Below are 15,379 nucleotides of genomic sequence, written 5' to 3'. Positions count from 1 at the left end.
TAATAATTTAAAACGTCGTTAATTTATTAACGCCGACGTGGTTTGTGGGTTTTATTCATAATATTTTATTCCATTTCATTCAAATATTCATAATAAATTGAAAATAAATCCAAAAAATGCAACGTCAACTCCTATGAAGTCATTGAGATATTTTCTTCCCCCTTAAGCTTTAAACAATTAAGTTTGAGTTATACAAATTTAAAATTACCACCAAAAAGAAAAATGTTTTCACGAGTCACAACATCACTTATACTTTAATGGTTTAGGGTTTAGGGTTTAGGGTCTAGGGTTTAGGGTTTAGGGGGATGAAGGTTTATTTTTGGGGTTTAGGGTTTATGGTTAATATATATTAGGCCCTAAAACCATAAATCCTTTTCTATAATTATTTAAAAATATATATATAATTTATGGTTTATATTTTATGGTTTAGGGTTTAGGGTTTAGGGTTTAGGGTTTAGGGTATAGATGTCATATTTAACGACGGTTTTATTGTTTTCCGTCGATGATTTACGAAGAGCGCATTTCTAAACCTTGGTTTCTTTAAAATGACGTTGTACACACATAACAACGTCATAGTTTTTACCAAGCGATGTAAAAGGGTTTACAAACCGTCGTATTATAAATTTATAACGACGGTAAATAATTCATAACTGACGTAGTTATCACAACTGCCGAACGACTGTATTTTAATAAACCGACGTGGTTACTTTGGGGTTCTGAAAACGACGTCGTTCTCTTTTTAATACTCGCCAAGTGACTTTTGGATTTCCGATGTAGTTATGACGGCGCTTGTTTATCTAAACGGACGTTGATTATTAAAATATGACGTCGCTATGTATATTAGAACCGACGTTGTACTTATATAATTTGTTTAAATATGATTTTTTCACGCGTTTTTTAACTCTCAGTTTTCAATTAGGGTTGCAGAATGATTCCTCACAAGAAATTGTCTTTCTGAAAGCAAATGGGTTTGCAGAATGATTCCTCACAAGACCAAGCATGGGTTTGCTACATCCTCCTGTGTAGCAAGGGTGGAACCAGCTTTAGAACCTGTATGGGTTTGCAGACGCACAACCCACAACAGGATCTAAGGCTGGTTCCCCCCTGCTACACAGGAGGATTGAAGTTGATCACTGTGGAAAAGGGGACTACAATGTAACCAGGAATCGAGGAGTGAGCTTTTCACACTTTGTTGATTTTGATTTTCTGAAATTATTATATATTCATCTGTGGCTGTGCAGGAGCTTGAGAACAAGAGGAAGGAGAGGACCCAGCTTGCATATGAGAGGAAGAAACAGTTGAACAAGCTGAGGGTGAAGGCAGAAAAGAAACCACGATGTATTTGCCAAATTTGTGTACATATATTGTGTAAATATTGATCAATATTTAACACGAAGAGATTTGCCTTTTAAGATGAAAATGTTGTTGAGGATTGAGAATTAAATTTTGTTTTGTGTTAAGAAAGATATTACCAAAATAAAAGAAAAATTAATTAATTTTAAAAAGCTATAAAAATAAGAGGGCGGTTTACAGAGGGCAGACGTATAAATTGAAAAAATACGACGGTAATTTGAACTTAGGACGTGGTAAATAAACACGACAGTAGTGTTGTAGGTACCGTCGTAGTATGCTCCAAAATAATAAGTCGATAAATTAATCTCTCGCGTCATGGTATATTATTTAACACGTCGTTTTTTGTAATATACCGACGTGTATTAATTACATATACACGTTTAGGTTGTGGAAAATGGTTTGTACGTCGTTTTCTGTGTAAAAATGGCCATGGTTTTAACTTTAAACGACGTTTTTTTAAAAATTACGTTGTTTATTATAATTTAAAACGTCGTTAATTTATTAACACCGACGTGGTTTGTGGGTTTTATTAATAATATTTTATTCTATTTAATTCAAAATAATTATAATAAATTGAAAATAAATCCAAAAAATGCAACGTCAACTCCTATGAAGTCATTGAGATATTTTCTTCCCCCTTAAGCTTTAAAAAATTAAGTTTGAGTTATACAAATTTAAAATTAAAACCAAAAAGAGAAATGTTTTCATGAGTCACAACATCACTTATACTTTCATGGTTTAGGGTTTATATAAATTTAGAAAAGGGATTAGGGTTTAGGGTTTTATGGACGAGATATTTTAGGACATAAAATCCTAATCCCTTTGGAGAAATTATTTTTAAAAAAAATATATATATATATATAATTGTTGTTTTATTTATTAGGGTTTAGGGTTTAGGTTATATTTGTCTATTAGGGCTTAACGACGGTATTTTGGTTTTGCGTCGTAAGGGTATTTACAACGACGTCATTTTTAAAATAAGCGTCATGTTTAGGTTGAACTTTTAACGACGATTTTGTTTTTGTTTCCGTCGATGTTTTTAAAAAAGCGCGCTTTCTAAAAATTTCACCTCGACCTAAAATTTTCAGATTTCGCTCTAACTCTTATACAAGTTGCCAAAATTTCTGTGTCCTAAAATATTTCGCTCCGCTCTCTCACTTCAACTCTAATTCAAAGTTGGTCTCTCCGTCGAATCCAAGTTGGCCAAGTTTACAACTCCGTCGAATCCAAGTTGGTCATAAGCTGTGAGCTCTGCCTACCTGTAAGTGCAAACCCTAATCTCATGCTTGTAAATTCATTGAATGATATTCAGTTCTGTGGTAAAGGGTTTTGTGATGTTTTAATGTTGTCGACGGTATGGGTTAATGGATTTAATGTTTATTGTTTTCATGAATCGGGTTTAGGGTTTAATGTTGTCGGATCTTTTAATACTCTCTGTTATTATGAATCGGGAATGGATTTAATGTTTTCATGCTTAGTATATGTTGGTTTCGTGCTTAGTATTAATGTATATGTTGTGTTCTGAATATATTTTGGGTTCTTGAAAATAAACTGGGATAGAAGATCGAAGGCATATGAGTTAGGGGTGGAAGCATTTTTGCAATTTTCTGTAGAAAATCTTCTAACTACAACGCATATCCGTTGTCCATGTGTTAAATGTGCGAATTTGAAATTGTTTGGGGTTGGAATTATAAGGGATCACTTATACTTTAATGGAGTTGACCAAAGCTATAAGAATTGGACATTTCATGGAGAACCTTGGGAACCAATTGCAACTAGTAATGCTAGTAGAAATGTTGAAGAAGATGATGACCATAGTAGGTACAGTTTTGTGTCTGAAGAAATAGAGATGGATGATAATGATTTTGGTGATTTTGGATCCGATCCTTATGAGTTTGCTAATGTGATTGGGGATGGAGATCAACCATTGTACCCTGGTTGTAGAAAGTACACCAAGTTATCGGCATTAGTGAAGTTGTATAATTTGAAGGCAAAACATGGGATGAGTGATGTATGTTTTACAGAATTATTGATACTTCAGGGCGAGTTGCTTCCAGAAGGAAATACAATACCGGCCTCTTTGTATGAGGCAAAAAAGACTTTGTGTGCATTGGGGCTGAGTTATGAGAAAATCCACGCATGCCCCAATGATTGCATCTTGTATAGGAAGGAGTATGAAGATTCAACTAATTGTCCTACTTGTGGTATCTCAAGGTGGAAGGAAACCAAAGATGGATTCTTGAAAGAGGGTGTGGCAGCGAAGGTGTTGTGGTATTTTCCTCCAATTCCAAGGTTTAAAAGGATGTTTCAATCACATGAGACAGCTGCGAATTTGACTTGGCATGCTGCTAGAAAATCAATTGACGGTCAGATGTCTCATCCGGCGGATTCCCCGTCTTGGAAACTTGTTGATGATAAATGGCCCGAGTTTGGTAATGAGCCGAGAAACTTGAGATTGGCTCTTTCATCTGATGGATTCAATCCCCACAGTTCTCTAAGTAGCAGATATAGTTGCTGGCCAGTTATCTTAGTTACATATAATCTCCCACCATGGCTGTGCATGAAACGAAAGTTCATGATGTTGACTTTATTGATTTCCGGTCCTAAACAACCCGGAAATGATATAGACGTCTACTTGGAGCCTTTGATTGATGATTTAAAATCTTTGTGGGATGGGATTAGAGGAGTGTATGATGCACACATAGGAGAATATTTTACACTCAGAGCTGCATTACTGTGGACCATTAATGATTTTCCCGCCTATGGAAACTTATCTGGTTGTGTTGTTAAAGGATATAAAGCTTGTCCAATATGCGGCGATGATACACCTAGTCATAGGTTGAAAAATGGCCACAAAATTTGTTACATTGGGCATAGAAAATGGTTACCAATTAATCATCCATATATAAGGCAACGTGCAGCTTTTAATGGGAAACCTGAATATGGCACGCCTTTGGAGCCATTAAGGGGAGAAGAAGTGCTGCATATGGTTGAAGATATTAATTACATATGGGGATCGAAAAAAGGGGGAGGTGGAGGTGAAAATGATGGTGACAGAATTTGTTGGAAGAAGAAGTCAAAATTCTTTGATCTTGAGTATTGGAAATACCTTCCAGTGAGGCATGTCCTCGATGTTATGCACATTGAGAAGAATGTTTGTGATAGTATCATTGGTACATTGCTGGAGATCCCTGGAAAAAATAAAGATGGGATTGCTGCTCGGTTAGATTTATTGAACATGGGGGTCAAAACTGATTTGCAACCCGAGTATGGAGAAAGAAGTACTCGTTTGCCTCCAGGGCCTTGGAATTTGTCAAGAGCAGAGAAGAGAGCGGTTTGCAATTCTTTCTATGGTATGAAGGTCCCTGAAGGTTATTCTTCAAATATAAAAAATCTTGTATCTTTACAAGATTCAAGACTTCTTGACCTTAAATCACATGATTGTCATACCTTAATGCAGCAATTGCTCCCTGTGGCAATTCGTTCTGTTTTGGAGAAGCCTGCAAGGTATGCAATAACTCGTTTGTGCTTCTTCTTCAATGCTATATGTGCAAAGATGGTTGATGTTTCCAAGCTAGATAAGTTGGAAGAAGATGTAGTAGTTACTTTGTGTTTGCTTGAAAAATACTTTCCACCTTCATTCTTCGATATCATGGTTCATCTAGTAGTACATCTTGTTAGAGAAGTTCGTCTATGTGGGCCAGTTTATTTTAGATGGATGTATCCGTTCGAAAGATATATGAAAGTTCTAAAGGGGTATGTTCAGAACCGTACTCATCCCGAAGGTTGCATTGCGGAGCGTTATATAGCTGAAGAAGCTGTAGAATATTGCACTGAACATTTATCTGATATTAGTACAATTGGAGTGCCATCAAGTCAGAAGATAGGAGTTTCAAAGCCATTATCAGGTTGCACAGTGAGCTTAGTTGATCGGGACCTGTTGAACCAAGCACATCTATATGTCTTGGAGAATACGGAGGAAGTTCTACCTTATATCGAGTATGAGTTTTATTCCTTAAGTTTCCATTTTAAATTATTCCTTATGTTTATCTTATATGTTTGGGACCGTAATGCTTGAATTTTTCGTGTCATGTAGGGAACATATGATCCACATCAAGGCCGCTTATCCAAAATTTAGAAAGAGAACAAAGTGGCTGCAAGATAAGCACAATAGCACTTTCATTCAATGGCTACACTTCAAGGTATATGTTATTCAATAACATATTGGACTTTTAATTTTCTTCTTTCTATGTTAGATTGAATTAAGATATGATTAATTTGCAGGTTCAAAGTGAACTTGATGAGGGAGGCAATCATGGGATATCAGAAAATTTAAGGTGGCTAGCAGCTGGTCCAAACATGGCAGTGCCATTATATAGGAGCTATCTTATTAAAGGTGTTAAATTTAACATCAAGGCACAAGATGATGTGCGGACAGTTCAAAATAGTGGAGTTTATTTACTTGCACATACCATGCAAGTTGCTAGTGCCAAGGATAAAAACCCAGTTCTCTCAAATATGGGTTTTTATGGTGTCATTCAAGAAATTTGGGACCTTGACTGCCAAAAGTTTACAATCCCAGTCTTTAGGTGCGATTGGATAGATAGTACTTCCGGCCTTGTAGTCGACGAACTTGGATTTACCCTTGTAGATTTGAGTAAAATTGGACATAGGAATGACCAATTTGTTTTGGCTTCTCAAGTCAAACAAGTATTTTTTGTTGACGACCCGATGCATCATGGTTGGTCGGTAGTGTTATCAGCGCCTAATAGAGAATATAATGATGATGTTATTGGTGATGATGTCTTAGGTGATGTGAGAATTGAGTGTGAGCCATTTACTAGAGGGATGCCAAATGTTGACACATTTGATGAACTAGTGGGTGAGTTTGGGAGTCAAAATATTCGAGATGGGTGTGAAGATATATGGATTGAATGATGCTCTTGTAATTTATGAAATTATTTATGCCCTAAACAGCACTACTGTATGACATTAATTTTGCAATAAATTGTAATGTGTTTTCTTCACTTTCATTATGCAGGTTTTGGACACAAAACAATCAGTACATAAAATACTGGTTCAGTATTATAAAACGACGGTCCTTATAAAACTGTGAAAAACAGACGTCTGTTGCCATAAAATTGTCAATCAAAAATGACGTTTTGGAGCATTCAATGACGGCATTGAATTAACCGACGTCTAAAAGCGAACTAAAAGTGAAAAAAGACGACGTTATTGTGAAACAGTTATTAACGATATCACGTCGGAGAAGGATAAAGAGCCGACATGTAATTACAAATAACATGACTTCAGTACAATAATACCGACGTCTAAAAGGACAGATATCGAACCTGAACGTTACAAAATACGACGTCTTGGATGGATTAGACGACTATTATTTTACTAAAGACGACGTATAAATAGAGAAACACGGCTGTCTTTTACATGATCACGACGTTGTATATCACATACTACGTCGTTTATAGAAATAAATATGTCGTAAGTCATGAGCCTAACATATTTTCCACGTCGGTTATGTAAATATATAAGACGTAGTAAATATTAATAACGTCGTATTTTATTTATTTAAAGACGTAGTATATACATACACACGACTGCGTTTGTATAAAATAGGTCGTCTATTCTTCTAAATGAAAATTTTTTGGTTCATTTTTCAGTATACAGACGTCGGTTGTTTTTGTAAATGACGTTGTTTATTATAACAACGACGGTGATTTACCTTAACCGCTATTTCCACGTCAATATTAATGGAAAAAGTGAAGTAACAATACTATTTCACGACGGTTATATAAATATATTCGACGTCGTATGATTTAATAACGTCATATTTTATTTATTTAAAGACGTAGTGTTTTCTTTTACACGACGAATGTTGTATAAAATAAGTCGTCTATTCTTCTCCATGACAATTTTTTGGTTCATTTTTCAGTGTACAGACGTCGGTTTTTTTTTGTAAATGACGTTATTTGTTATAACAACGACGGTGATTTACCCTAACCGCTATTTCCACGTCAATATTAATGTAAAAAACGAAGTGGCATTACTATTGCACGACGGTTATATAAATACACTGGACGTCGTATGATTTAATAACGTCATATTTTATTTATTTAAAGACGTATTGTATTCTTTTACACGACGGAGATTGTATAAAATAGGTCGTCTATTCTTCTCCAGGACAATTTTTTGGTTCATTTTTCAGTATACAGACGTCGGTTGTTTGGTTGTTAATGACGTTGTTTGTTATAACAACGACGGTGATTTCGCGTCGTGGTTTTACTTTGCAAAAGACGTCGATCGATTTTACGACGGTTTGAAAACCAAATTCACGACGGTGAATTCCCGTCGTCTTTTGCCTTTTTTGTAGTAGTGCAAGTTCAACGGCAGTTTGTTCCTAATTGGAGTGCTTGGTGTATTCCATACTTCTAGCGATTGGATTTCACTAAAAACTCACCACATGACTCCTCCCACCATATTATGATGTTGCCCAAGTTTTGGGCTCGATACGAAATCAATAGGTGTTCGAAATTGGACAATTCAAGTTCAACGGCAGTTCGTTCCTAATTGGAGTGGTTGGTGTATTCCGTACTTCAAGCGATTGGATTTCACTCGAAACTATCCAAATGACTCCTCCCACCATATTGTGATGTTGCCCAAGTTTTGGGCTCGATCCGAAATCAATAGGTGTTCTAAATTGGACAATTCAAGTTCAACGACAGTTCGTTCCTAATTGAAGTGGTTGGTGTATTCCATACTTCTAGCGATTGGATTTCACTCAAAACTCACCAAATGACTCCTCCCACCATATGATGATGTTGCCCAAGTTTGGGGCTCGATTCAATAGGTGTTAGAAATTGGACAATTCAAGTTCAACAGCAGTTCGTTCCTAATTGGAGTGGTTGGTGTATTCCATACTTCTAGCGATTGGATTTCACTCAAAACTCACCAAATGACTCCTAACACCAGATTATCATGTTGCCCTAGTTTTGGGGCTCGATCCGAAATCAATAGGTGTGAGAAATTGGAGAGTTCAAGTTCAACGGCAGTTCATTCCTAATTGGAGTGGTTGGTGTATTCCATATATCTCGCAATTGGATTTCCCCCAAAACTCACCAAATGACTCCTTCCACAATATTATCATGTTGCCCAAGTTTTGGGCTCGATCCGAAATCAATAGGAGTGAGAAATTGGACAATTCAAGTTCAACGGCAGTTCGTTCCTAATTGGAGTGGTTGGTGTATTCCATACATCTAGCGATTGGATTTCACTCAAAACTCACCAATTGACTCCTAACACCAGATTATCATGTTGCCCAAGTTTTGGGCTCGATCCGAAATCAATAGGTGTGAGAAATTGGACAATCCAAGTTCAACGGCAGTTCGTTCCTAATTGGAGTGGTTGGTGTATTCCATACTTCTAGTGATTGGATTTCACTCAAAGCTCACCAAATTACTCCTCCCACCATATTACCATGTTGCCCAAGTTTTGGGATCGATCCGAAATCAATTGGTGTGAGAAATTGGACAATTCAAGTTCAACAGCGGTTCGTTCCAAATTGGAGGGGTTGGTGTATTCCATACATCTAGCGATTGGATTTCACTCAAAACTCTCCAAATGACTCCTCCCACCATATGATCATGTTGCCCAAGTTTTGGGCTCGATCCGAAATCAATAGGTGTTAGAAATTGGACAATTCAAGTTCAACGGCAGTTCGTTCCTAATTGGAGTGGTTGGTGTATTCCATACATCTAGCGATTGGATTTCACTGAAAACTCACCAAATGACTCCTCCCACCATATTATGATGTTGCCCAAGTTTGGGGCTCGATACGAAATCAATAGGTGTGAGAAATTGGACAATTCAACTTCAACGGCAGTTCGTTCCTAATTGGAGTGGTTGGTGTATTCCATACTTCTAGCGATTGGATTTCACTCAAAACTCACCAAATGACTCCTCCCACCATACTTTGATGTTGCCCAAGTTTTGGGCTCGATCCGAAATCAATCGGTGTTCCAAATTGGACAATTCAAGTTCAACGGCAGTTCGTTCCTAACTGGAGTGGTTGGTGTATTCCATACTTCTTGCGATTGGATTTCACTCAAAACTCACCAAATGACTCCTCCCACCATATTATGATGTTGCCCATGTTTTGGGCTCGATCCGAAATCAATAGGTGTAAGAAATTGGTCAATTCAATTTCAATGACAGTTCGTTCCTAATTGGAGTGGTTGGTGTATTCCATACGTCTAGCGATTGGATTTCACTCAAAACTCACTAAATGACTCTTCCCACCATCTTATGATGTTGCCCAAGTCTTGGTCTCGATCCGAAATCAATAGTTGTAAGAAATTGGACAATTCAAGTTCAAAGGAAGTTCATTCCAAATGGGAGGGTTTGGGGTAATTCATAGTTCTAGCGATTGGATTTTACTAAAAACACACCAAATATCTCCTCCCGCCATATTATGATGTTGTCCGAGTTTTGGGCTCGATCCGAAATCAATAGGTGTAGGAAATTGGACAATTCAAGTTCAACGGCAGTTCGTTCCTAATTGGAGTGGTTGGTGTATTCCTTACTTCTAGCGATTGGATTTCACTCAAAACTAACCAAATGACTCCTCCCACCATATTATGATGTTGCCCAAGTTTTGGACTCGATCCGAAATCAATAGGTGTGAGAAATTGGACAATTCAAGTTCAACGGCAGTTCGTTCCTAGTTGGAGTGGTTTGTGTATTCCACACTTCTAGCGATTGGATTTCACTCAAAACTCACCACATGACTCCTCCCACCATATTATGATGTTGCCCAAGTTTGGGGCTCTATCCGAAATCAATCGGTGTTCCAAATTGGACAATTCAAGTTCAACGGCAGTTCGTACCAAATTGGGGTGGTTGGTGTATTCCATACTTCTAGCGATTGGATTTCACACAAAACTCACCAAATGACTCCTCCCACCATATTATGTTGTTGCCCAAGTTTGGGGCTCGATCCGAAATCAATAGGTGTTCCAAATTGGACAATTCAAGTTCAACGGCAGTTCGTTCCTAATTGGAGTGGTTGGTGTATTCCATACTTCTAGCGATTGGATTTCACTCAAAACTCACCAAATGACTCCTCCCACCATATTATGATGTTGCCCAAGTTTTGGGCTCGATACGAAATCAATAGGTGTGAGAAATTGGTAAATACAATTTCAACGACAATTTGTTCCAAATTGCGGAGGTTGGGGTATTCCATACTTCTGGCGATTTGATTTCACTCAAAACTCACCAAATGACTCCTCCCACCATATTATGATGTTGCCCAAGTTTGGGGCTCGATCCGAAATCAATAGGTGTGAGAAATTGGACAATTCAAGTTCAACGGCAGTTCATTCCTAATTGGAGTGGTTTGTGTATTCCATACTTCTAGCGATTGGATTTCACTCAAAACTCACCTAATGACTCCTCCCACCATATTATGATGTTGCCCAGGTTTTGGGCTCGATCCGAAATCAATAGGTGTGAGAAATTGGACAATTCAAGTTCAACGGCAGTTCATTACTAATTGCAGTGGTTTGTGTATTCCATAATTCTAGCGATTGGATTTCACTCAAAACTCACCAAATGACTCCTCCCACCATATTATGATATTGCCCAGGTTTTGGGCTCGATCCGAAATCAATAGGTGTTCCAAATTGGACAATTCAAGTTCAACGATAGTTCATTCCTAATTGGAGTGGTTGGTGTATTCCATACTTCTAGCGATTGGATTTCACTCAAAACTCACCAAATGACTCCTCCCGCCATATTATGGTGTTGCCCAAGTTTGGGGCTCGATCCGAAATCAATAGGTGTTCCAAATTGGACAATTCAAGTTCAACCGCAGTTCGTTCCTAATGGGAGTGGTTGGTGTATTCCACATTTCTAGCGATTGGATTTCACTCAAAACTCACCAAATGACTCCTCCCACCAAATTATGTTGTTGATCAAGTTTTGGGCTCGATCCGAAATCAATAGGTGTGAGAAATTGGACAATTCAAGTTCAACGGCAGTTCATTCCTAATTGGAGTCGTTGGTGTATTCCATACTTCTAGCGGTTGGATTTCACTCAAAACTCACCAAATGACACCTCCCACCATATTATGATGTGGCCCAAGTTTGGGGTTCGATCCGAAATCAATAGGTGTGAGAAATTGAACAATACGAGTTCAACAACAGTTCGTTCCTAACGGGAGTGGTTGGTGTATTCCACACTTCTAGCGATTGGATTTCACTCAAAACTCACCAAATGACTCCTCCCACCATATTATGATGTTGCCCAAGTTTTGGGCTTGATCCGAAATCAATAGGTGTGAGAAATTGGTCAATTGAATTTCAACGACAGTTCGTTCCTCATTGGAGTGGTTGGAGTATTCCATACTTCTAGCTATTGGATTTCACTCAAAACTCACCAAATGACTTCTCCCACCATATTATGATGTTGCCCAAGTTTTGGACTCGATCCGAAATCAATAGGTGTGAGAAATTGGACAATTCAAGTTCAACGGCAGTTCGTTCCGAATTGGAGTGGTTGGTGTATTCCATACTTCTAGCGATTGGATTTCACTCAAAATCCCCCAAAGGACTCCTCCCACCATATTATGAAGTTGCCCAAGTTTTGGGCTCGATACGAACTCAATAGGTGTTCGAAATTAGCGATTGGATTTCACTCAAAACTCACCAAATGACTCCTCCCACCATATTATGATGTTGCCCAAGTTTTGGGCTCGATCCGAAATCAATAGGTGTGAGAAATTGGTCAATTCAATTTCAACGACAGTTCGTTCCTAGTTGGAGTGGTTGGTGTATTCCATACTTCTAGCGATTGGATTTCACTCAAAACTCACCAAAGGACTCCTCCCACCATATTATGATGTTACCCAAGTTTTGGGCTCGATCCGAAATCAATAGGTGTGAGAAATTAGCGATTGGATTTCACTCAAAACTCACCAAATGACTCCTCCCACCATATTATGATGTTGCCCAAGTTTTGGGCTCGATCCGAAATCAATAGGTGTGAGAAATTGGTCAATTCAATTTCAACGACAGTTCGTTCCTAATTAGAGTGCTTGGTGTATTCCATACTTCTAGCGATTGGATTTCACTCAAAACACACCAAATGACTCCACCCACCATATTATGATGTTGCCCAAGTTTTGGGCTCGATCCGAAATCAATAGGCGTGAGAAATTAGCGATTGGATTTCACTCAAAACTCACCAAATGACTCCTCCCACCATATTATGATGTTGCCCATGTTTTGGGCTCGATCCGAAATCAATAGGTGTAAGAAATTGGTCAATTCAATTTCAATGACAGTTCGTTCCTAATTGGAGTGGTTGGTGTATTCCATACGTCTAGCGATTGGATTTCACTCAAAACTCACTAAATGACTCTTCCCACCATCTTATGATGTTGCCCAAGTCTTGGGCTCGATCCGAAATCAATAGTTGTAAGAAATTGGACAATTCAAGTTCAAAGGAAGTTCATTCCAAATGGGAGGGTTTGGGGTAATTCATAGTTCTAGCGATTGGATTTTACTCAAAACACACCAAATATCTCCTCCCGCCATATTATGATGTTGTCCGAGTTTTGGGCTCGATCCGAAATCAATAGGTGTAGGAAATTGGACAATTCAAGTTCAACGGCAGTTCGTTCCTAATTGGAGTGGTTGGTGTATTCCTTACTTCTAGCGATTGGATTTCACTCAAAACTAACCAAATGACTCCTCCCACCATATTATGATGTTGCCCAAGTTTTGGGCTCGATCCGAAATCAATAGGTGTGAGAAATTGGACAATTCAAGTTCATCGGCAGTTCGTTCCTAGTTGGAGTGGTTTGTGTATTCCACACTTCTAGCGATTGGATTTCACTCAAAACTCACCAAATGACTCCTCCCACCATATTATGATGTTGCCCAAGTTTGGGGCTCTATCCGAAATCAATCGGTGTTCCAAATTGGACAATTCAAGTTCAACGGCAGTTCGTACCAAATTGGGGTGGTTGGTGTATTCCATACTTCTAGCGATTGGATTTCACACAAAACTCACCAAATGACTCCTCCCACCATATTATGTTGTTGCCCAAGTTTGTGGCTCGATCCGAAATCAATAGGTGTTCCAAATTGGACAATTCAAGTTCAACGGCAGTTCGTTCCTAATTGGAGTGGTTGGTGTATTCCATACTTCTAGCGATTGGATTTCACTCAAAACTCACCAAATGACTCCTCCCACCATATTATGATGTTGCCCAAGTTTTGGGCTCGATACGAAATCAATAGGTGTGAGAAATTGGTAAATACAATTTCAACGACAATTTGTTCCAAATTGCGGTGGTTGGGGTATTCCATACTTCTGGCGATTTGATTTCACTCAAAACTCACCAAATGACTCCTCCCACCATATTATGATGTTGCCCAAGTTTGGGGCTCGATCCGAAATCAATAGGTGTGAGAAATTGGACAATTCAAGTTCAACGGCAGTTCATTCCTAATTGGAGTGGTTTGTGTATTCCATACTTCTAGCGATTGGATTTCACTCAAAACTCACCTAATGACTCCTCCCACCATATTATGATGTTGCCCAGGTTTTGGGCTCGATCCGAAATCAATAGGTGTGAGAAATTGGACAATTCAAGTTCAACGGCAGTTCATTACTAATTGCAGTGGTTTGTGTATTCCATAATTCTAGCGATTGGATTTCACTCAAAACTCACCAAATGACTCCTCCCACCATATTATGATATTGCCCAGGTTTTGGGCTCGATCCGAAATCAATAGTTGTTCCAAATTGGACAATTCAAGTTCAACGATAGTTCATTCCTAATTGGAGTGGTTGGTGTATTCCATACTTCTAGCGATTGGATTTCACTCAAAACTCACCAAATGACTCCTGCCGCCATATTATGGTGTTACCCAAGTTTGGGGCTCGATCCGAAATCAATAGGTGTTCCAAATTGGACAATTCAAGTTCAACCGCAGTTCGTTCCTAATGGGAGTGGTTGGTGTATTCCACATTTCTAGCGATTGGATTTCACTCAAAACTCACCAAATGACTCCTCCCACCAAATTATGTTGTTGATCACGTTTTGGGCTCGATCCGAAATCAATAGGTGTGAGAAATTGGACAATTCAAGTTCAACGGCAGTTCATTCCTAATTGGAGTCGTTGGTGTATTCCATACTTCTAGCGGTTGGATTTCACTCAAAACTCACCAATTGACACCTCCCACCATATTATGATGTGGCCCAAGTTTGGGGTTCGATCCGAAATCAATAGGTGTGAGAAATTGAACAATACGAGTTCAACAACAGTTCGTTCCTAACGGGAGTGGTTGGTGTATTCCACACTTCTAGCGATTGGATTTCACTCAAAACTCACCAAATGACTCCTCCCACCATATTATGATGTTGCCCAAGTTTTGGGCTTGATCCGAAATCAATAGGTGTGAGAAATTGGTCAATTGAATTTCAACGACAGTTCGTTCCTCATTGGAGTGGTTGGAGTATTCCATACTTCTAGCTATTGGATTTCACTCAAAACTCACCAAATGACTTCTCCCACCATATTATGATGTTGCCCAAGTTTTGGACTCGATCCGAAATCAATAGGTGTGAGAAATTGGACAATTCAAGTTCAACGGCAGTTCGTTCCTAATGGGAGTGGTTGGTGTATTACATACTTCTAGCGATTGGATTTCACTCAAAACTCACCAAATGACTCCTCCCACCATATTATGATGTTGCCCAAGTTTTGGGCAAGATCCGAAATCAATAGGTGTGAGAAATTGGACAATTCAAGTTCAACGGCAGTTCGTTCCGAATTGGAGTGGTTGGTGTATTCCATACTTCTAGCGATTGGATTTCACTCAAAATCCCCCAAAGGACTCCTCCCACCATATTATGAAGTTACCCAAGTTTTGGGCTCGATACGAACTCAATAGGTGTTCGAAATTAGCGATTGGATTTCACTCAAAACTCACCAAATG

This window comes from Prunus avium, chromosome 3 (assembly GCF_965620075.1).
Source record: "Prunus avium chromosome 3, drPruAviu1.hap1.1, whole genome shotgun sequence".
NCBI classification, from domain to species: domain Eukaryota; kingdom Viridiplantae; phylum Streptophyta; class Magnoliopsida; order Rosales; family Rosaceae; genus Prunus; species Prunus avium.
The sequence above is the reverse complement of the archived record's forward strand: the minus strand, read 5'-3'. Positions refer to the sequence as shown.